Consider the following 22,317-nt stretch of genomic DNA (forward strand, 5'->3'; position numbering starts at 1 on the left):
GGTTACGGAGAGAGTGGTTTACGGTCACAGCGACCGCTTTTGTCATGTTAAGAGGTTGTCGGATAAGAGATTTGTTTTTTTAAAAAAAAAAACATTTACGTAGATCTTAACAAATGAAGACTACGATTTTTTACAATTAGGAAAATAGGGGCTTTCGTTTTTAACGTTGATTTGGTGTTCCATACATTAAATCAAGTATGTGGTTTACGTAAGTACTATCTTACATTTTCTTAATATATAGCGATTATTTAAATTGGAAACAAGCTTTGGTGGGAAATGATTCGGGTGGTCCATGTTTGGAGAAATAAAGGCCTTCGTAGATAAGGCAATGTAAAATTTCGTTGCTAAGCGAACTACGCAATCTAATATCATAGAGCTTCGTACACAGGCACGCTTAGCTGAGATTTTCTTTTCGTCGCCCAAGCCAGTCGCTCGCAACCTTTTTGTTAATATTAGATCCTTACATATGAAATTGGCGTTTTGTATGGGAGGAACAAAATGTCGAATATTTTTTAATATAATATATTTAATTAATCAAAGTATGAACCATTATTTTCTATGCACTTTTGTCATCTCATAGGTAGTTCATTGATCCCTTTACTAAAAAAAACAGTCGGACGGGAATCAATAAAATCTTTGAAGGCGATTTGGACTGCCCCATCGGAGTTGAATTTTTTCCCTTGCAAGAAGTTATCCAAATTTCGAAAAAAATGGTAATCTGTTGGAGCAAGGTCCGGGGAGTACGGAGGATGTCTTAGACTTTCCAATTGAAGCTCTTCTAATTTAGTAGCCGTCTGTTGCGCAGTGTGTGTGTGTGTGGTCTAGCGTTGTCGTGAAGCAGCAGTGGCGTAGAGCGATTGACCAGCCTAGGTTGTTTAGCCGCTAGCTTTTCCATCATGGTTTGCAATTGCTGACAATAGACATCAGCCGTAATAGTCTGGCCAGATTTGAGAAAACTGTAATGAACAATACCGGCACTAGTCCACCAAACGCTTACAAGTAACTTTTTTGGGGTTAATTTTCGCTTGGGGCAGGATTTGGCTGGCTGGCCAGGATCCAACCATTGCGCTGAGCGCTTCCGATTATCGTAAAGAATCCATTTGTCATCACAGGTAATGATTCGGTTTAAAATACCTTCATTATTGTGCCGGTTTAGTAATGTAACGCAACAGTCGACGCGCGTTTGCCGGTTTGCTTCAGTCAATTTGTGAGGTACCCACCTTTCAAGCTTTTTAATCTTCCCAATTTGCTTCAAGTGAATTAAAACAGTTTTATCACTAACATCGCAGCCTGCAGCTAACTCGGACGTGGTTTGCGATGGATCCGCTTCCACAATAGCCTTCAACTCTTCATTATCAACTTGAGTCTCAGGCCGTCCACGGGGCTTGTTCTGCAGATCGAAATTTCCAGAACGAAAACGTTAGAACCAAAAACGAACTGTGTTTTCTTTTGCAACACGACCGCCATACACATCATTCACCCTTCGAGTCGTTTCCGCAGCACTAGTGCCACGGCGGAACTCGTACTCGTAAATAATGCGATATTTTAAGTTTTCCATTTTGTAAAATGAGTGACGCAAACAGAAAAAAACAGAAGAAAAAAAACAAATGAATGACGGTCATCGAACCACAAATACATGAGTCTATAGCTGTACAAATTTGAATTTGGAATTCCTCACCAAAGAGGAGAAATTCGTGATTAAAGTGGCCAGTACGAAAAACGCCAATTTCATATGTAAGGACCTAATATTACCGCGTTGAAGTTGCCGTGATTTTCATGATAGCGGAGCAAATCTATACAGTTGACATGTAGTCGCTATGATTATACGAATAGACGACTCGCGTCCACGATTCAACGTTGCTTTTATGGAGCTCGAGCAAGGATACAGTATTAATTTCCAAGAATTACGTTTTGTACAACAGACTTAACAGTTGACTACGATAAATGCTGTATACTTCAAATTTAAAAGGAGTTTTGAGGTCTTCTATGATAACGGAAACGTCAACTAATTTAAAAAGATACTAAATCAAAACAAAAGAATAACTATTGACATAATTTTGACAGCTGTGTATTTTAATTTGAGAGTTCATAGCGATATCCAACTTTGGGATGCTAATTAAACTTGTTTCATTCAGTGAATCCGAGAATGAGTTTTGAAAATTAATCAGCTCGGTTTATTCAAGAAAAACGAAACTTCTAAACGAAGGACTTCGTTGAAATTAAATTCGATTCTGTTTGATAAGTCAGTCAGTTTGATTAGCATATTACAAGGCGGGATGAAAACGAACTTCTCACCTGGCGTCAGCAGATCAGTGAATAGAAAATTTGCAACTTTTGCTGATTGGAAACTGAGTCAGCAGTTTTGTTATTATAAAGTTATTCTGACGAACTTGAATCAATAAAATCTCTTAACTTTAATTTACTTACTAAATCTCTAACTATCAAAATGTTTGAAGTGTAATCCTAGTCATTATTATAATATGTATACGTATGTTGAAAGCAAATAAGAGTCATGTCGTGACATATCGCAAGCTTTTCGTCGTAGCACACCATGCAACAAAAAAGTTTTGCAACTTTTACGACCGATAAAGCAAATGGAGAGAAAATTATAAAGCTTTTTTATGCAATAAATTCGGTGGTCTTAAATCCAACATGTCATGCGGGCGTTAAAATGCTTTGTTACTACTTATTCTTTTGTTTCATCGGATAATCGGACGAATAGTAATAATAATAAGTAATAATAAGATACTGTTAATAGATGCAAGTATACTGTTATTCTAATCAAGTATACGGCATCAACGGATACAATTGTTTATTTAAATCTATGGTTAAATTGAGCATAGATTTGCACCCTTCAAACCAAAGTATATTATTATGTTACCAGCCCCGCCATTCGCCCACCATCAAAATTAACAAATGAACTTTCTATTCAAATGTTCGTTATTTTATTAACCGCCCCCCTAAGAAATTAGTACCATTTCTCATTTAATTAATTCCGGGAGTTGAAATTTTATATTCAATCCGTTATTGTCAAAGTAATTCGTTGAAAACTTTAGATTTAGTTTCAAAAGGCAGAATTGAATAGAGTATTGAAGGAATAGGAATTCACTTTGGAGATTTTAATGAGAAATTCGTATCCAATGCTTTGCTAATATTGAGAGAGGATAACGATCGGCGTCAATCTATTCTACGTCTGAAAGTTTAAACGGTTTAAACGTAATTCTCCCGGCAACAACTTATTTATCTGTGTGTCGGGCCAAAATTAAAGCGTAATGTCTCCAAGTTCGGCCATTTTGAAGTTCGGACGGTGCTGCAGATTGAAATTATTACCTGGTCGCCAGCTTTTGGACGGACTCCTACCTAAACATTAAAACTCTACGATTTATTTTGGCGACCGGCTGTCGCTGGTAATTATCGTGGTAAATTTGCTTTTTCGTAAGCTTAGAACTGTAACAAATATTCGTTAGGTAATTTTTAAATACTTATAATTTAGCTGTTATAATTTGTACATATATTTTATAATAAAGACACTACCGCGGAAGACATTTATCACTTTGCTATTTTTTTTTAATCCAGTAACGTCAAAAGACCTTCCTATATTACATTCATAAACAGGTTGTTCTGATGTCATTTTAAAGATCAAGACGAGGAAGCTTGGCAGTGTGTCACGACTGTTAAAATAAAGATATTAACTTAACGGAGCGTGCTAGTCTGCGTGACGCGAACTCACGCCGCGTATGCTTTATGACAAGCTTTTTGTATGTTTTAATAAATAACTTTGACATCTACCGGTCAAGTAATAAGCGCTTAAGTAATATTGGTAACTAACGTAAGTTTTCCTTGTATAGATCAAGGGTATTGCACATTTCAGTTAAACGTAAGACACGACATTAATACTATTTTTTTAAGAAAAAAAACCTGTAATGTCATTAATTTCAAAAAATTTACTTAGTTTTTTTATGTGTTTTGTCAATGTAGTAATAATAGTAGAAAGTAAGTTTAAAATAATATTAACCCAAAAAATCGCTTTTTATTTCTCAAATATAAGAACAGAATATCTTTTAGTTTTTATTTAATTATGATTAATGTATGTTATCTTGACATGTCATAAATGCATATATGACTATGTCATTATGTAACTTTATCAGTAGTAGAAGCTTATTTCTTAGCTAATTTAGTTACATAGTATAACAGATAAGGAAATTAATACTATATTGGATGCTTACGTCTTCTCAAATGACTTTTTGATTAGATCGAAAAAAATACAAGTATACATTTCATAGGTAACTAGCTGTCGCCCGCGACTCCATGCACGCGGTATTAATAAAAAACGAGATTTGTTCCGCTGTTCTGGAGATACCATCTAACAAACATCCATCTATCAATCCATACAACAGACATACAGACATAAAATAAACTATAGTTTTCTTTACTTGTAGTATAATTGTATAAATATTTATATTATACACGCAGTTTGTTAGATGAACCATGTTAGTACTCTTAAATGTGAGTTTTTTATACTTCTAACTATCGTTGTAAAACCAAATAATTTTTTGCCTAGTAACAGATTATACAATAATTTTCTAAAAACTAATTTAACTATTCTAATGCATTTATTGACTATTATTAAGTAACTTAAAAAAAAAATTGTACTAGTTAAAATAATACACTAATCGTAGAATTTGACTACTTTGTCTACTGTTTTAATATAAGGTATAAAATGAAAGGGTCATCCCTTTCATATATAGTTATTAAACTAAGTCTCAACGCATCGAAGATTTACAATAATATAGTGACACTTATCTATTTACTTAATGAACAAGACATGTATCATTCACATCATGATATGTGCCAGGAAACATGATTGAGATGAATGTTAACTTCATCTAAACCACACGACACGGCACACGCACCACAATGACTCGCGAAAGCGGACTGACTTGTTCAGGCGCAACGCGAGAGAGCGTGCCGACAAGAAAATTATGAAGTAAAATTCTAATGGTTTTTGTTGAATAATTATTATTTATGAGGATTGTAATTTGAAATTGAAGCTTGCAATAATAGTTGACTGTGGAAAAGTTTGACGGGGAAAGTCAGACCACACACAACATGGGGATAAAGTGGTGCTTGAATATAGTAATGTCGGAAGCAGATCACTGTAACATCACTAAAACTTTGATCTAAGATAATCTGAACCTATATTATAAAGAGTTTTTTTGCACTGAATGGGCTCCGAAATTAATGACCTGATTTGAAAAAATCTTAAATTTAAAATATTAAGTAAACTCCATGTGCTTGTTCACACTGAATACGCGGGAGCGGGCGCGGGAGCAGGCGCGGTCGATACCTTGTATTCACATCGTAATTACTCGAATGTACAAGAGCCTACGCCCATTTACATACAGTGACGTCGAGAAATTTCAAACATTTGCGAGTGTTCACATTGAATGCGCGGGTACTGGCGCGGGTATGAGGAATTAATGACAGTCGCGTGCGGTGCGCGAGCGACAATTTCAAACATATTATGTTTTATGGGATTGTTTACGTAGAACTAGCGGCGGAGCGCGTGATTCGCTCACGGCGTCAAGTAAGTTTAACAAGGTTGGTCGAATGCGCCAACGCTTGACGGCCAATATGAACTCTTACCCGCGATTTACGTATTTAGGACATAGAAATTATAATATGTTGCTTAATAATATGTTATTGGTTTGTATGTTCTATCCAATTTATTATTATTAATAATTTTTGAATCTTAGAGTTTTAGTGATACTACAATGATCTGCTTACGACAATGTTTTATTTGACAAATATACGAGTATGTACGTGTCCACATCAAAAATGACCAAAAACATGAATATAATTAGGCATAAACGCGTTATGATTTATAAAGTTCGTTCATACGTAGGAATTAGGCACTAAACATTTAATTTTATTTTTTGTTTAGTGTATGTATTTGAAGCCTTTCGGTCATATTTTTTACATTTTATACATGTCAGCTTGAATTTCAAAATAACATTTTTATAGGACATTAAACTTGGGGATATAAAACTTTTTAATGTGTCGTGCAAATGTATCCATATATTTCGGTATTTTAAACAGTAATATTTCTTTTCGTATGTTTAAAGAAAAATATATTCCGAAAGATGTAAACTGCAAATTTCGCTTGAGACTTTGATTATGGCCATAAAACGCAAGCAATTTTCTTTATTATAATGAACTTTGAATGATATATCAAATAAAAAACTTTTTTATTGTCGAGCTTCATTTATTATTTAACGGGTATTTAAAAGAAAGTTTACTGTTTTTAACATAATACTAGAATACCATTACAATTAAAATAATAATTAATTGACTTACAATATTGTAATGAAAGGAATGAGGTAACTTATAAATTAAAAGAAAAAAGTTGAACATCAAAACCAAGCGCGTGCGCAACAATCATCGCGCGTTGAACTCTAATGTAGCGAGCAAAAGCAAGATCAAGATTGCTATTTCATGTAAAAGGGTTTTACGTGATAATACTTGTTATCATATTTTATAAATATTTTGTGAACTTGTAGAAATTTAAAGGGTAAAAGTATTTATGAGTATTTTAAGTTCACAATTCCTTATTACTTCATTCGTAATCAAATAAAATTAATTTGATGTAGTTAAGTTTCTTTATGTAGTGTACAATAAATGCTACAAGTAATTGCCGTAACTTAAGATTATTTTTATTAAAACTTATTGCATAAAATAATCGTTTCTATTATTGGTTTTAATAAATTTAAGTGTTTCATTAAAATTAAGAGATAAAATTTAACTTTTATTACAAAACGTATTCGTAAAATAAAACATAAAATGTGATATAATAGAGAAACTCTACGCATTTTATATTAAAACTTATTATCAATATACGTAATTATTAACAAGTGAATTAAATAATTCTTTATTTTGAGAAAGTGTTGTTAATTTAAAAGACAATGGATTATCGATTAAACTTTTTATAGCTTTATTATTGATGAGGTCAACAGTTTTTTAAGATGGCAATTCAACGGAAAATTGTGAATTATAGTTGCGTAAGTGTCAAAGTGATTTGCATCACAATTAAGTCGATATCGTAATAAATTTATATAACACCTCGGAAAAATTACGGATTTTAATATAAATGGATTTCTTTATGCGGCTGTAAAGCCATTAAGTTTATTATAAAATAGCTGTAACGGTTCGGTTTGGCAGAGTTAATCATCGTTAAAAATATTTCATCTTAGTGTCAACACTCCTGTTAAAAACATTATGTAATTGAATATAATTCTCACTAATATGTATGGATGTTTGTTACTATGAACTAACGGTCGTACTGTTATGGATGAAACTTTAAACAGTGAAAGATTACAATCTGAAACTTCCACACTAACTAAGGCGAGCATCAACTAGCATTCATATTATTATAGATTTGACTATAAATATGATGGATTCGTAACATAAGAAATTACGTCAGTATCGGTTTGCAAATAAAATTTTAATATAGAAATTATTACAATTGTAAAAGGCTTAATATTTTAACTTTAAAAAACTTAATTAAAACGATACTTACTAAGGATGAGTTGTGTTTAAAGACACCGCTAATGCTTCAGAACTTGTATATGAGCATCTTGTATGAGATAAGGAGAGGTTTGTTGAAATAAGTAGCTTGTTTGCGTTGTGTTCCCTGTTTTAATCAAGTCGGTTAGGCAGCGTATGCAGTGGAGGGTTCGTATGGACGTCGAGTGTACTTTAAACTTGCTTGATTAATTCCCAAGATACGACTAACTCGGACATCGCAATTCCCAACTTGCTTTTGTTATTTACGTTGAGATATGTTTCCTTTTAATTTATGTCTTGTTGACTTTTGAAATCTAAGAAAAATCTGTTTAAATATTTTGATACAATTATGATTGTGAAATGTGACCCAAATGGAAAATCTACAAATTAAAAATGCGCTGTTCATATTTAATCGAACCATTTAATTAAAAAAAAAAAAATACATTTAAATTGTTATTTTTTACAATTCAATCGTTTCATTGTTAAGATTTTATTGCGTTTATTTTTAATACATTTTCCTTGTTCTAATAACATTTACATTTTTTACATTCTTGGATACTTTATAAATAAAATACGTTTTTATTATAGATAATCATAGATTTAGTACTATAATGCATTCTTCCTTTATAGGTATAACTGACCTAGACAAATGTAGGTCAGTGATATAAGTCACTCAAGGTGTTTGATGGCAGGATATATTAATAACATGTTAAATTATACTTGACACACTATTTTTATGGAAAAAGAAAATACTAATGACATTCCCTAAAAATGCACTTTAAAAACATTTTCACGTATGTTAAAAAAAAACTTATAAAGATCGCTACTGCCGTTCAATTTTGACTGATCTCTCGAACTGTTCAGAACAACTGTTCACTCAAATTGGAACGTCTGTAGCTGGCTTAAGAAATATTTTTCACTGATAGAGCAAGTAAATTCGAGTTTATCAAAATATTTTTTTATCATATTAACTTGCTGGTTAAATATAACTTTTTATAACAGATTAACTTATTTTATTAAACTTGTAACAATATTCTTCTATGGTATAAGTTACCATATAATAAGAATTTTTATTTTGTCTTAGTACTTGTTTACAATTTTTTTTTCGACTAATAAATTGCTAATAAAATTCTTGTGTTAACAAGATTTGGTATACAATCAAAACTTAATATAGGCGCGTAAGATATTTAATATTCATTATAAAAGGCGAAGGGTCTCCTTTTATTTTAGAGGAAACCTATAAGTTTCAAAGCAATTATTTACTGGGCGGCCTTCAAGTCGCCTTGTTATTAAAATTAGAGCAAATTGAATATTAAACCTTGGTTAAATGCAATACGAGTTGGCGGATCGCGAAAATTCTTACAACAAATTATTATTTCAACAAAAGAAATAATTGCAGTTGGATCGGTGCAAGATGTTAATTTGGGTCTAAAGAAAGAATTCACAAACTTAAACACTTATTACAGAAGAATAGCTAAAGGTCTGTTATTAAAATGCATTTAGGCCGTGACAATCGCATCTTATGACCACAGATTTTAATAAATTATATCATTTAAATAAAATCATCAATATTGTTAACAACACGAGATCTTGATGCCGTAACATGTTTCCGCATAATCTTCAGTGCTTATGTAAAATTATATTAACATGAAAATGTACATAAGAGAGGAAAGTTAATTAAAAATCGCAACTTTGTTTTTAATATGAGCATTTAGATTCTTAACGCATAATAAGTTATTCAACCTTACGGAAAAAATAAGATGTGAAATAAAATATGAACATGCATACTTATAGTAATATTTTGCAAACTGTTAACACGATGCATGACCTCCTGAGGGCTTAGCACGAATATTCGTGAGAATGTTTTTGTAACGTCACCGACAAAACTTGCATTAAAGCATCCCATGCTTAAAGTGCACCAACAAATATCATACAATTTTTGACATAATTTGTAGATGTATCGCAGTCGCGTCTCGCAAATATTAATGCTAAGCCATCAGTTATAGTTCTGTTGATATAAGGAACCTTAAAGACAAAAGTTTAGTATATCAAATTATAAAATCCTTTGAGATAAAAATACATAATGTTCGAAATTTTTTACTAATTAAATTAAAAAATAAATGCAATTATATTTTTACAATGTGAATTCTAAAAATATCTTAATAACTATAAAATAAGCGATACTAGGTATATAAAGTCCTTAAATTATCAATTTACTGTAATGGATTTTAATCGAGAAATAGAATATTATGAAATAATACCGTAAAAGCTATGTTGTCGTGCGTCGCTTTCATTGGAAAGTCTCGGCCGGAACTGGTGGCCGACAGACTGCTGCGAGTCGCGGTCATAATTCACGGCTCTCCAGTTTTTACGACAAAATTGCACGTTCCACTCGTTTCTTCTTACAATAGTTTGAAGACGCTACAATAACTGACCTTATTATAATTGAATAAGGTATATTTTAAATTTAAATTACTAATTGTCTATTGTTTAACATACATAGTAAGTATAAACTTTTTGTTCGCTATGTGATTACTGATTACATGTTTCTCTTGATAAAAAAGAAACATGTTCGTAATAAGTGATGGTTACGTACTTAGATATTTGGGAAATGTTAATTGGTGTCTTAAATATTATGACGCTTTGAGTTGAAGTCCCAATTGCTAATGAATTTCTTTTCTTTAATATTTTGCGTAAGACAATGACTCTCAGTTTTAGATTTATATTTTTAACTGAATTTGGAAAACTAATAGTATTTTGTTTGTTCATCTTTGTCTACTCAAGGTTTTCCAAGTTTTAGAGCTTTTATTACATTCATTGCATTTACGATGCAATATAGTGCTTTATAGCTTGACTCGCTGCTGATGTGTTGGCACTTTATTTGAATATCAATAGATTTTTACGACCACCTCGCGCTGCATTTTAATGATCAATGAAACTTGAACTATAGAGTTAAGCATCCCGAAACAAATGCTATCAACTTTATTACCTCTTGCATTTTATTTAAACTTAAATTGTACATTTTTTTCATTTCATTTTTTATCTTAAGCCGTAGTTAATATAGCTGAAGTTCAAAAGTGAAATAAGCTCATCTCATGTTTATACAAAACATATGAAACTTGCCGATTTTTTCTTTAAAGATTCTATTATACTACTGAATGTAGGCTCAGACCTAGACCTAATTTTAATTTATACTTTATTTTAATTGAATTTAGTTGTGGTCTATTGTTAACCTGTAATTAGAAAAATTGTCAGTCTTGTGAGTACAAAAGTAGTATAATAATACTACTTTTGTGAATATTGGACTTATCTGTTGGGTGTACTCGTATAAATAAATCATTTACTGAAAAAAATAAGTTTATTGTTTTGCTAGCTGGATACTAACCTTACAAATTACAATTAATAATCTGTGCTAATTGATATCTGAAGTATTGATAGCTTAATGCATTAATCCTTGTAATTATTGAAAAGCTTGTATAAAATTAACAGTTAATCTTGTTAAAAAGTTATGGCCGAGATGCCTCGTGCTTTCCGAACTAAAAACAAAAGTGCACGCCGTCCAAGCTGAACTCCGTAAGCTATGTCCGTAAGTAATGGAATGGATGGGAAGAACCGACGCGGTACAGCACTGAAGTAAACCGAACTAAGATTAAGTCTCCAACTTAGAGTATCGACTGTTCCAAGTGCATTATTTTGTATTCTCAACTTCCTATCGCTTCACAACTTTACGGCTTAGTAAACTTATTTTTGTAAAACAACGATGGAGTGTCGTTCTAATTTGTGACTCTTTAAGAGGTTTTATAAAGTTTTATAAATAACATGGTAAAGAAGCTTGGTTCAATTTTTTTTTATTAAGTAGTAGAAAATAACCTAAGACGAAAACGGCTTTATATAATTTGTAAAACGAAAAATTTCCTTAATTGTTTTTTTTTGTATAAAATATATCTTAAATACAAGTGGGATAAAGTCAGGGAAATTTATTAGTGTCATCTAAAAGTGTTAATCTAAAATGATATTTGAGTATAGTTAGAGTCTTCAGAGATTTTCATTACATTTTCTTTCACAAATGAAGACATGCTAAGCGTAGTTTTATTTTTAAATGCTTAACTATATGGCGTCAATTGAAGTAATTTGTTTTATAGACTTTAATGAAAGCGATTCGACAAGCAATATTACAATGTTACCATTTTAAATTAAATGTTAGTTGCGAGTACAAAACGATAAAGTAAATTTGAAACTACTATCGAAGCAGTTCAAATTATTTATGTATTGCTATATAAATAAATATAATTCTTAAATAAATCTGAACAACCGGTGTTACTGGTTTTGGTGTATACGAATACCGTAGGATCTTTGTTAAAGACGTTCTGATGTTTTCAGGCTTTTTTTTTATACGAGTGCATTTTTGTGGGTCAGTGACGTTTGGCGGTAGATAAACATTGTGAGTAACAAACTTGTTTGTAGATTCCTTGATCTTGACATAGATTTAGCATAAATAAATCCTTCTGTATAAAACTTGTTTCGAGCTCGTACATTTGCAATTAAGTATACATATGGACGTTTAAGGTACTAGTTACATGTATGAAATATGCAAAGTTGCTATGAATATTATAAAGATACTACTTTTGTCCGCGACTTCGTCTGCACAGAATTTAAAAAAGGTGTGAAAAATATCTCTCACTCAAGACTATATTCTATATCTGTGCTTTTCAATAAGATGTGTTGAATAGTTGCGAAGTTATCGAGTAAATAAGTAGATCGAACGTATCCCACGGGAATCGTACACATTTCCGGGATCATAGGTTATGTGTTCTTCCAGACTGTGTTACCAAACCCTACTTCATACAGATCCATGCAGCCGTTCTAAAGATATATCCTATCAAACATCCATCCATTCATTCATACATCCAAATATTCGCATTTATAATGTTACTAAGAATTAAGATAAGACAAATATGTGCATGTTGAGATGTCATATACTTGTGCTAGTGGCCTAGTTGTTTCAAATTCAAGATTTTCAAGCCAGAATAAATATTATTTATGCTTAACAATATGCATACGCCTCGAGTACGTATTTATGCGAGTTTTTAAGAGGTCAACATAAGTAATTATTTTGTTTCTTTTATTTACATGTACATGTCATGTAATATTAAAAAAAACGTTCTTTCAAATAATCAGGGTGAGAGAAGAGAACCATATACTATTTAACAATGTTTAACGATTTGTGGTACACTATACTAAGAATTGTGTTTTGTCACAGTAATTTTAATTTATTTATAATTGAATCGGTCATTTCAAAAACCACTTAAGTCAACATTTTTTCCAACATGCTTTTTTTACAGAAAATGGTTTTTCAAAGGTAGTTTATCAGTATTTTCCCATACGTGGTCACTCCTTCTTACCAAATGACCGTGATTTTGGAGTCATAAAAAAAAAAGTTCGGAAGCATGATCGTATCTACGTCCCAAGAGAATACATTGATTTGGTTTCGAACTCCAGCTCAACATTCACAGTTATAGAGCTAAAAACTGAAGATGTTTTAGAATATAAGAAATGGTGGCCAAATTTGTACAAAAAAAATGTTTGTCAACTGAATCTTATGGAAAAAAAGTCCCAAAGGACCAGAAAAAGTCTTTTGCACCTTCGACATACATGAGTTTTTCATATGATTCAGATCGAAAAGGAACTATCATAGCCGAGGAATATATTGATGGATTGATTGAACATTCATTCTCATTATTGAAGAAAATAACAACTTCTGTTTCACTTCCATCAACGAAAGCCTATAATTTGAAAGTGCCCATCAATAAAAATAAAATAGACGATTTAAAACTAGTTCAAGATAGCATTCCGGAAGAGCATATGCCATTTTATAACAACATTTTTAGCTGGCCAACTGCAAATGTTGAAGATAATCCAGATGAGAATGATGGAGAATATGACTATGTACCATAAAGATATTAAAACATGACAAATTAATACATGTGAAATATTAATAAGATTATTTTTAAGTGTAATTCTTAATTACAAGCAATAAAAAATATGATTACTACAATTTTTTTGGTTAAATTATATACCACTAAACCTATTTCTCGCTAAAACAACATAAGTCAAGAACTGTTTATCAGGTTTTTTTCATTATTTCTATTAATAAAGCGAAAAGATTATACGCTATTTTAATTTTTTACCCCTCGAATACTAAATTAACCATAAAGAAGCTCTTCAAAACTCATTTGTTTGTGTATGAAACAGTTTTTATTGATTTCTGAAAAATTATAATTTTGTGACTTATGAGGTTTTTGAAATGACCGATTCAATTGTGTTATCTATCGTAAAAATTAAATTTTATAGAAGATTTTAATTCAATAGATTTAATTGTATTACTGATGCCATCTGTTTGAAATATTTAAAACTAATAATACATGTATAATACCTATTTAAAAAAAATATAAACAAAGAAGAATTTCATCATTATTATCATCAACGTACCAACTGAGGTACTCAGAGCCTACTCTAAGTGATATAATTTTTCTTAATCATATTTTACAAATGATTACTAAGTAGTAAGCTTCATGAGCTCTACTAAAGTACCGCTTTTTGCTGGTATTAATTGAAGTTCCGTATATTTGAAGATACTTTGTTGACCAAATGTAAATAAAGAATAAAGTAAGGCTTAAAGTTAAAAATCAGTAGGTAAAAATTATTTAAATGTATCTCTTAAGATAAATTTAGATATACTTACTAGGGATCATCAATCAAATTTTATCGAATATTTACTTTAACGAAATTTAAGTGCCAGAGGCGTCTCCTCCTTCGTCGATTGAGGGTAGGCAACTAATCTGCAATTGCGAATGTCTATGGGCAGCGGTCGCTTCGTCAGTTCGGCGAATTCATGTGGCCGCTTGCTCGTTTGCCACCTTGTAATATAAAAAAAACTATTTGATTTGTGCATAATTTTTTGCATATGATGAAATCCTTGAAGTATGACGACATATTTGCACGAATGATGTATTGGAAACAGGTGTTGTTAAATAATTACATAGTTATATTAGTCAATATTTAAATACACACTCATGGTAATAACTAAGATCGTTTGCCTGCGAGCGGAAATTAACTGGTACAAAACTATGTAAAGTTTCAAACTAAAACTAGGTAACTTAATGATTCCTCACTAAGCATATCAGTGTTCTACTAGTAGTAGGTAGGCCTACGCTCGGCAGTGGGCGATTTAAGGTTGTTTAGAAGTAGTAAAGTGGCAACTTAAGTCTGATAAATATAGAAGTATAATTTGTAGCCCACTTACCCTTGATTTCTCAGATCAAAATCTCTATATAAAACATATCGTAACCCCTCTCATTACCTTGACAAAATAGAAATAACATCTTTTAAACGGAGATTTTGGTCTCAGAAACCAACCATTTCCCGATTGTCAAATATTTTCCACCAAAATTTTGTTTGTTTTTTAATGTTACTAATATTATAAATGCGAATAGAAGAATAAACGGAATGAATGTTTAGTAATCGACGGATAATTTAAACGCCCTTGTATATAATCACTGCGAATAAAAAATTAGAGAATTATGTTACGAGGCTAACAAAAATGTTGTATAGAGTACTTATAATTATTTAGAACTACCTTATAATAGGTAAAATAATTAAAAATAATGGATAAAAGCTAAAAATATGCAGAGATATCATCTGAAATGAATGTTAGTGTTTTGCTATTCAAGGTTTTGCCAACAACGTAATGTCAAGACAGGTAGAGAGATATATCCGTTAACTTGACCGATTTAAAACCAAGTTTCTTCTTGAAGTCCGTACAAAGCATAGCTTACAGCTTTAATAGAGAAAAATATGTCCGGTATCTTGTTTATCTAACTCTTTATGGGCAAATGAAGTCATATTTTGCGGACGGTATGGGTTTTATAGGATTAAAATTTCCACACCTTTAATGGTCGATTTTTATGTGTGTTGTAAGTAATTATAATTAAATCGTGTGCACTTATTCGTTCTAATAGTTAAATAACGATAACTTAGTGATTGGGAATTATTTGATTGCTGCCAAATATCTCTGAATTCACTTTTGCTTATATTATACCCATACTAGCTGCCATCCGCGATTTCGTCCGCGCAGGATTTAAAAAAAAACCTTAATTAGTAGCCTATGTGTTCTTTCAGACTATGTTCTACCTCCATCCCAAATTTATTCAAGATCCGTTGAGCCGTTCTCTAGATACCTAATAACAAACATCCACCCATCGAAACATTTTATGTATATAAAAGAAAGTCGTGTTAGTTACACTATTTATAACTCAAGAACGGCTGAATCGATTTGACTGAAAATTGGTGAGCAGGTAGCTTAGAACCAGGAAACGGACATAGGATAATTTTTACCCTGTTTTCTATTTTTTATTCCACGCGGACGAACTCGCGGGTAAAAGCTAGTTAATGATATAAGTAAGATGTACACAAAGTTTCCGTGTATTTTGTAGAACAAAATGTTTTTTCTCTGTGCAATCTTAAATATTTGCTTGGAAATTTCTTCTTCAAATTCTTTTGTACAGTACTCATAAGGTTAGCATTCAGTACAGGTTAAGAATGTCTCGGGAGGAGCGCTGAACCTTGTTATGGGGGCATTGACTCTTCACCGAGCGGTCACTTTCGACTACATTCGAAGTTTTGAGAATTGTAAGTGATTACTTGTTTGTTTAAGACCTTTTTCCTCATTGAAAGATTATCCAACTTCTATAAATTAGCTAAGAATTCCTTTACATTTTCATTGACACTTAACTGAGTCATATGTTGCGGTCGTTTGTATAAAAAGGAATAAAAAATTAGCTTTGAAGTTGTGTTTAATTTCAATAAGATTCTGTTTTAGAAACAACCTTAATACAAAAAACTTTTGCATACGTTTTTTGTTTTTTGGGCGCAATTTAATTGACCATCAACTATTAGGTTCAGTTTCTAGCAGGACATTAATAATAACCGATCAACCATTTCTTAATGTTTTTTTAGCAATTATGAAGTCTAGGAAATAATACGGATTACATTACGTTTTGAAATCGCTAGCAATAATAGCACGGATTTTGTATTTTGGATCTAATGCTTTATCCCTTTCAAATCGTGGATAAATTTTCTCAACTTATAATTGTACAAAAAAGTTTTTAATAAATTAAATATAATGTTTGTTCTTATCATTTTGTTCATAAATCTAGCAAAAAGGCAGTTATTTATGTTTACTGTCGGAGCATAAAAAGACAAGAGAAATGTCGGAATGCAGAACGAATGAGACAATTTTTTATGTAGCCTCGAGTTTTATTCACTGTATGTGATCTCCTTTACATAACTAGAATTACATGCATTAGTCATTCGATGCACATGAACCAACGGAATTAATGAGATATAAACAATTCGTATGAATAGTAAATAACCGGATGCAATCACATAACACATCTATAAGTAACAATGTACTCATATTTTATAATTACTATGTTTTTTTTATTATTATAGGTGCGTCGTATTATTGTGCGTCGGTGGCGCAGTTGTTAAGCACTTGACCGGACTGGATCCAGGTGTGGAGTCCAGGTTTGAATCCCGCCATGTACTAATGTTTTTCAATTTTAGAATTTCATATGTATCCGACGTTATTACGGTGAAGGAAAACATCACGATGCAACTTGACAACAATCTGACAAGAAATTCAAAGATATGGGTGAAGTCAACCAAGCCGCATTGGGCCAGTATGGCTGGTTAAGGCCTAGTCACGTCAAAGTTGGGTAGATTCCTAACCCTTCTGTGGGGACGTGTATGAGATGACGGTTATATTACAAGGGGTATAAGTTATGTGTGCAGTAATTGATGTCCATAAGTATTTGACTGCGACTAAAAATGGACCCAATTAGTGCTTTTAAGTGAATGTTTTACAACCAATTAAAAAAAATAAGTTGGCAGTTTCACATATGTTTAGGAGAATACTGACGAGTATACTAGTTATACTAGATGTCGCCCGCGACTCCGTCCACGCGGTGTTAAAAAAAACGTAATAAGTAGCCTATGTGTTCTTCCAGACTATGTTCTAAATCTGTGCCAAATTTCATCAAGATCCGTTGAGCTGTTCATATCCGGAGATACCTTCAAACAAACATCCATCAATCCAACCTTTTAAACATTCGCATTTTTAATACAAGTAAGATTGTTACACTTTTAATAATCTAGCTATAGCTTATTTTAACAGGTGTAAATATTAGCTGCCAACAAAACAAATAGAAACAGATCGTGCTTGTAAGATAATACCAGATTTGTTAATTTCTCAGTTGAATAAACGTTTGCGATAATAATTATTGAATAAATAGTAGACACTTGCCTATCGAAGCGAAAACTTGATTTGTTTTGTTGACATTTCAATATTTTCCAGTTAACTTGAATGTTAATTGCAAAGGATTTATTGATATCTTATGTTATTGTATATTTCATTTGTTAATTAACTTTCTGGGCAGTAAACGATATACTTTATATGAACAGAGGTAAAATTTATTATTTTAGATCACCAATTTTTTTTTTTAAATCCTACATTGTAATGTGTTATGTTTTTAGTAAATTGACCGAAAATTAAAAAAAAAAAAATTTGAAATTATAAAGGTTTTATTTAAACTGTTGTAATTAAGTAACAATGAGTACGTTGACCGATTTATTACGCATTTTAGCAAGCTAGTTAAGGATCGGTTACGACACTGCAGTTATCAGAAATTCCACGGGGCCATCCGTAGTTAATCTCTTTTGTCGGGCATAACGACGAAACGAGTTGGTATTACGTGTGACTTTCGCTTCGCACAACGATCACAACACAGATCCATTCGGTCGATTCGGATCTATTGAGGAGTTGTGTATAATTAGTTGCGTCAGAGTACCGCTACGTGCGGCTTGTGCCTTACCGGGTATGTGGCGTCGCGTCGCGTGCTCCGAATATCTTATAACGAGTCGCTTTCACGTCTATTCATATAATACCCTCCACACTTTATGGTTCCTCACAATTGCATACAAGATGCTGTGCATACCACTATTTTAGGTACCAATAAGACCAGCAGCTAACCACAAGTTACCGTGAAGTTTGAATCTTTTAATACTTTGTAGCGTCGCGCTTTTGTTTTGTAGCTGTAACTAATGTTGAAGAATGCATTTGTTCGTGCTGGTTATGTTTTATTTTATTTATTTTTTCTGGCAATCAGTTTTGTTGTACGGGTTGTAGATAATGTGTAAATTTTACGATAGTTAAGAGAGTCCTCTGTTGAAAGAGAGCAAGAAATTATTTTAGTTACTTAGCCAAAGTTAAAGATTACTTAACATATCTTCGATCATTCATAATAAAGTTGTAAATGTTAAACTTTATAAAAAAAACCTTGATGAAAACAAAATATTCCGTGGGAGAAAAAAATGCATAACTATAAATGTAAGTACGATTCAAAATAAATTCTCCGATATAACTATGAAGTATAATATGTAGTTTGCAAAATTTAATTTTAACGAAGGAGAACAATAAAATTTGCAAACGTATGTTTTCGCTATATAAATCCGATCAGAAACGTATGTTTATAATACAGTCGAATAGTTTCCAATGCATTTATAATGATAGTTAATTTTAATTGGACATTGTTAAATTTGATAGAGTTAAAATATATGCAATTGAATTTTAACTATTGTTTATAAATAACTCTGTAGTTGTTTGGATTGTATTTTTTTTAACAATTACTACCACATAGTAGGTACCAACTTCCGAGACATTAATACAAAAAATTATTAATATTGGAAGTTTAGTTATTAATGAATACAAAAACAATCTTGCATTTTTATTTATTTATGAGTCCGTTGTACGAAAATATAAAACTGACATCATATGGTGTTTTTGCTTAAGTTTTTGTTAACTTTAGTAGAGGATCTCAAAGGGCGTTACATAAGATGTATCATTCGTTAAATCCAATTAAAAACCCGCTTATCCGCTGCGTCTATTAGATCACAGCGTATTTATAAAAATGATAACATTGTAACAAAAACTTAAATATGTACACTGTTTTTTTGTTTACAGTTCTACGATAATTATCTTTAACGTAAGATTAAGTTTCCTCGCGTTTGCTTGCGCAATATATCTTAAGTTTTTGCTTCCGACTGTACCATTCAGTGAGAGTAATTCTCAATTTTCTAGGTCACGTTGATCGCACCTCCGAGTTCAACCGTCGTGAGATATTTTTGTTGTATTCGAGAGAAAACTACGACCGACTTGCCATTATGTTTCGTTTAAAATTTGCAACGGTCACGCGTGGTGATCATTATAGGAATAAAACAATTTACGCGTTAATTGTTTCTAATTTATTTTTAAGTTAAGAAAAATGGGAAAGTATTAAAGAATAAGATTTAAAAAAAAACTTGGATCTAACGATTATAAGATAATTACTAATTCTGAATTATGTTATTTTTGCTCAAAAAAACGATTGCTGGAACTATGTACCGAAATATTATTTCACGCGAAAATTACAGCCTTAAAATGTTTTAAGAATTGTATATTTTTCACTAGAATATTGTCAATTAAATTTGTTAAATTCAAACAGTTTTTCATCAAGTTTTAAAGATTCTAGCGATTTTTGAAGCATTATTAAATAGTTAACGAAGTTACGAAGTGATAATAGGTTTCCGACCGGTATGGCCTAACGATGTTACATATTTTTCGCGGTCCGTGTCGGGGTTTCGAAATCGAAGGCAAAAAAATTCATCGACCACCAATTGTTACAAGCTCATGCTAATTTGAATGCAACTCCATACTTGTGAAACGGTACGGTTTAGGTACCTGACATTGTCTTGCGAAACATCATCTTGATTGGCTTTTAGTGTTTTTGTATCGACGATTTCGAAAAAATAAATGCAACGATTGCTACAAAGATCTAAGCCTGTGTGAAATTTTTAATAAAAATTACAAATTCTATTTCCAAAGACTTTACAAAGAAATAAAACACAAGTATTTTTTTAATGACATTTGAATTTAAATAATGTACTCTGAATAAAATAATATTCAATTATTTTTAATATTATCAATAAATTAATGAAATTATACTTTACGAAATTATTGGAAAAATAACTTTTTATTTTTAAACAGTTAAATAAACAGTTTCAGGTTGATATATTTTTATTTTTTAAGATAAAAAATAGGAACATTTGAATTTGTTTGTATACGTATTTTAACATGGAAACAAGACGGTAATAAAATATTTCAAATTCTTGGTACTACTATAATGTTCAAAGAGGTACTTTAAGAGAAAATAACATTCCATTACCCTTCATTATTTGAAATTATTTATACCATAAAAGCTCTTAAATCTAATTTTTCTTTTACTTTGCTAAAGCTACTGATCTTTTATTAATAACATCCATAAATTTACATGTCAAAGAGATGTTTCATCTTGAAATTACTCACCTGTTTTAAAAAGATAACAACACAATCACAATATAGTTAGTCAAAGTTTGGTTCACAGTTCACAAGTAGAGCACGGTTCGTCGCCGCCGCGTATCGTTTGACGGAGGTTCTAAGTTCGTTGTCGGCCAGTGTCGTTCTTACACTGAGCGAATCGACGGAAGACTTGTGCGTGCTTGCGCTCGCGCACGCTCACCTAAAAGTAAAACCGAAACCGTTTGCCCCGTAAATCGAACAGATATTTACACCCTACACAATACTGCACTTTATTAAGGTTAAGGATAAAAGTGCGGTAATATTAGAGATAGTTTTTTTTAAATCGATTAGACATAGCGTGCGTTTGTTGCGTATGGAAACGTTAATTAAGTCTTTGGTAAGCAACAATTGGAGCGTGTGAGTATCCTGTAGGTGGTAAAATAATTAACATGTTTTATGTTAACGTTTCTATGCATGTGAACACGTCTTCTTTGATTATGTGAGATGGAGTAAGTGTATCACAAAATTATCTACTTTTTAATAGAAATTTTAAATAATAAATAAAAATACAATTTTGTAAATTTGAAATATATTTATTAATATACAGCGAATTTAAAAGTTTGAAATTTATAATCTGCACCTGAAATAAATAATAACATAAAAAAAGGAAAAAAACCTATAACGATAATACGTTTTGAAATAGTCCTAAGCTTTTTATTTCTTTTCCTTGACACATAATTCGATGGAAAATTAAACAATGCTATCCTAGTATTGTTATTGCTGTTACGTGTTTCTTACTGTAAGTTGAGTAATACACAAGAAATGAGCATTACACACTGTCTTGGGAAACGACACATTATAATATATCACCGACTTTATTATTATTAAGTGCTTTGCAGAAATACTACTCCATGGCAGTAAAAAGTTACTACATTCGTATTACAATTTTGCGTAAATTGTGAACCATTAACGTAATTTAGTTAATGTAAAAAATATTAAATTAAACAGTTACAATTTATATATTTTTTTTTCTTTCCTAAGATACGTCTTAACAGTACAGAGTGAAATAAGAACTAAGTACTTAGTTTTTGTAACTTGTATTTAGTTTGCAGATGAACTGAGATGTGTTTGTAGCGACAACAAAGGTTATTGTGGAATGTTTAGTGAATACAGTCTTATTAAATACTAACTTCAAGGAATACGGGGCCTTTGTAAGGTCTTGCGGGTGTCACGGTGAATGTTAATAATACCTATGTGAGGAGGAAGTTTTGCGTACGTACAAAATGAATTATGTATTTACTTGTCGATCGAGATTTTATTTA

General features: G+C 31.5%; 1 protein-coding gene across 2 annotated transcripts in view; it reads right to left on the reverse strand.

The window, feature by feature from the left end:
• Window positions 1-21,220, reverse strand: part of LOC106713542 (probable serine/threonine-protein kinase nek3) — a 99,386-nt gene extending 78,166 nt beyond the window's left edge. For both annotated transcript variants that reach the window (XM_014506359.2, XM_014506358.2), the window contains exon 1: window positions 21,023-21,220. The gene's annotated coding sequence lies outside the window, so the exon portion shown is untranslated. The remainder of the gene's footprint in view (window positions 1-21,022) is intronic.
• Window positions 21,221-22,317: the final 1,097 nt, after the last annotated feature.

This window comes from Papilio machaon, chromosome 5 (genome assembly GCF_912999745.1).
Source record: "Papilio machaon chromosome 5, ilPapMach1.1, whole genome shotgun sequence".
Lineage (NCBI taxonomy): Eukaryota > Metazoa > Arthropoda > Insecta > Lepidoptera > Papilionidae > Papilio > Papilio machaon.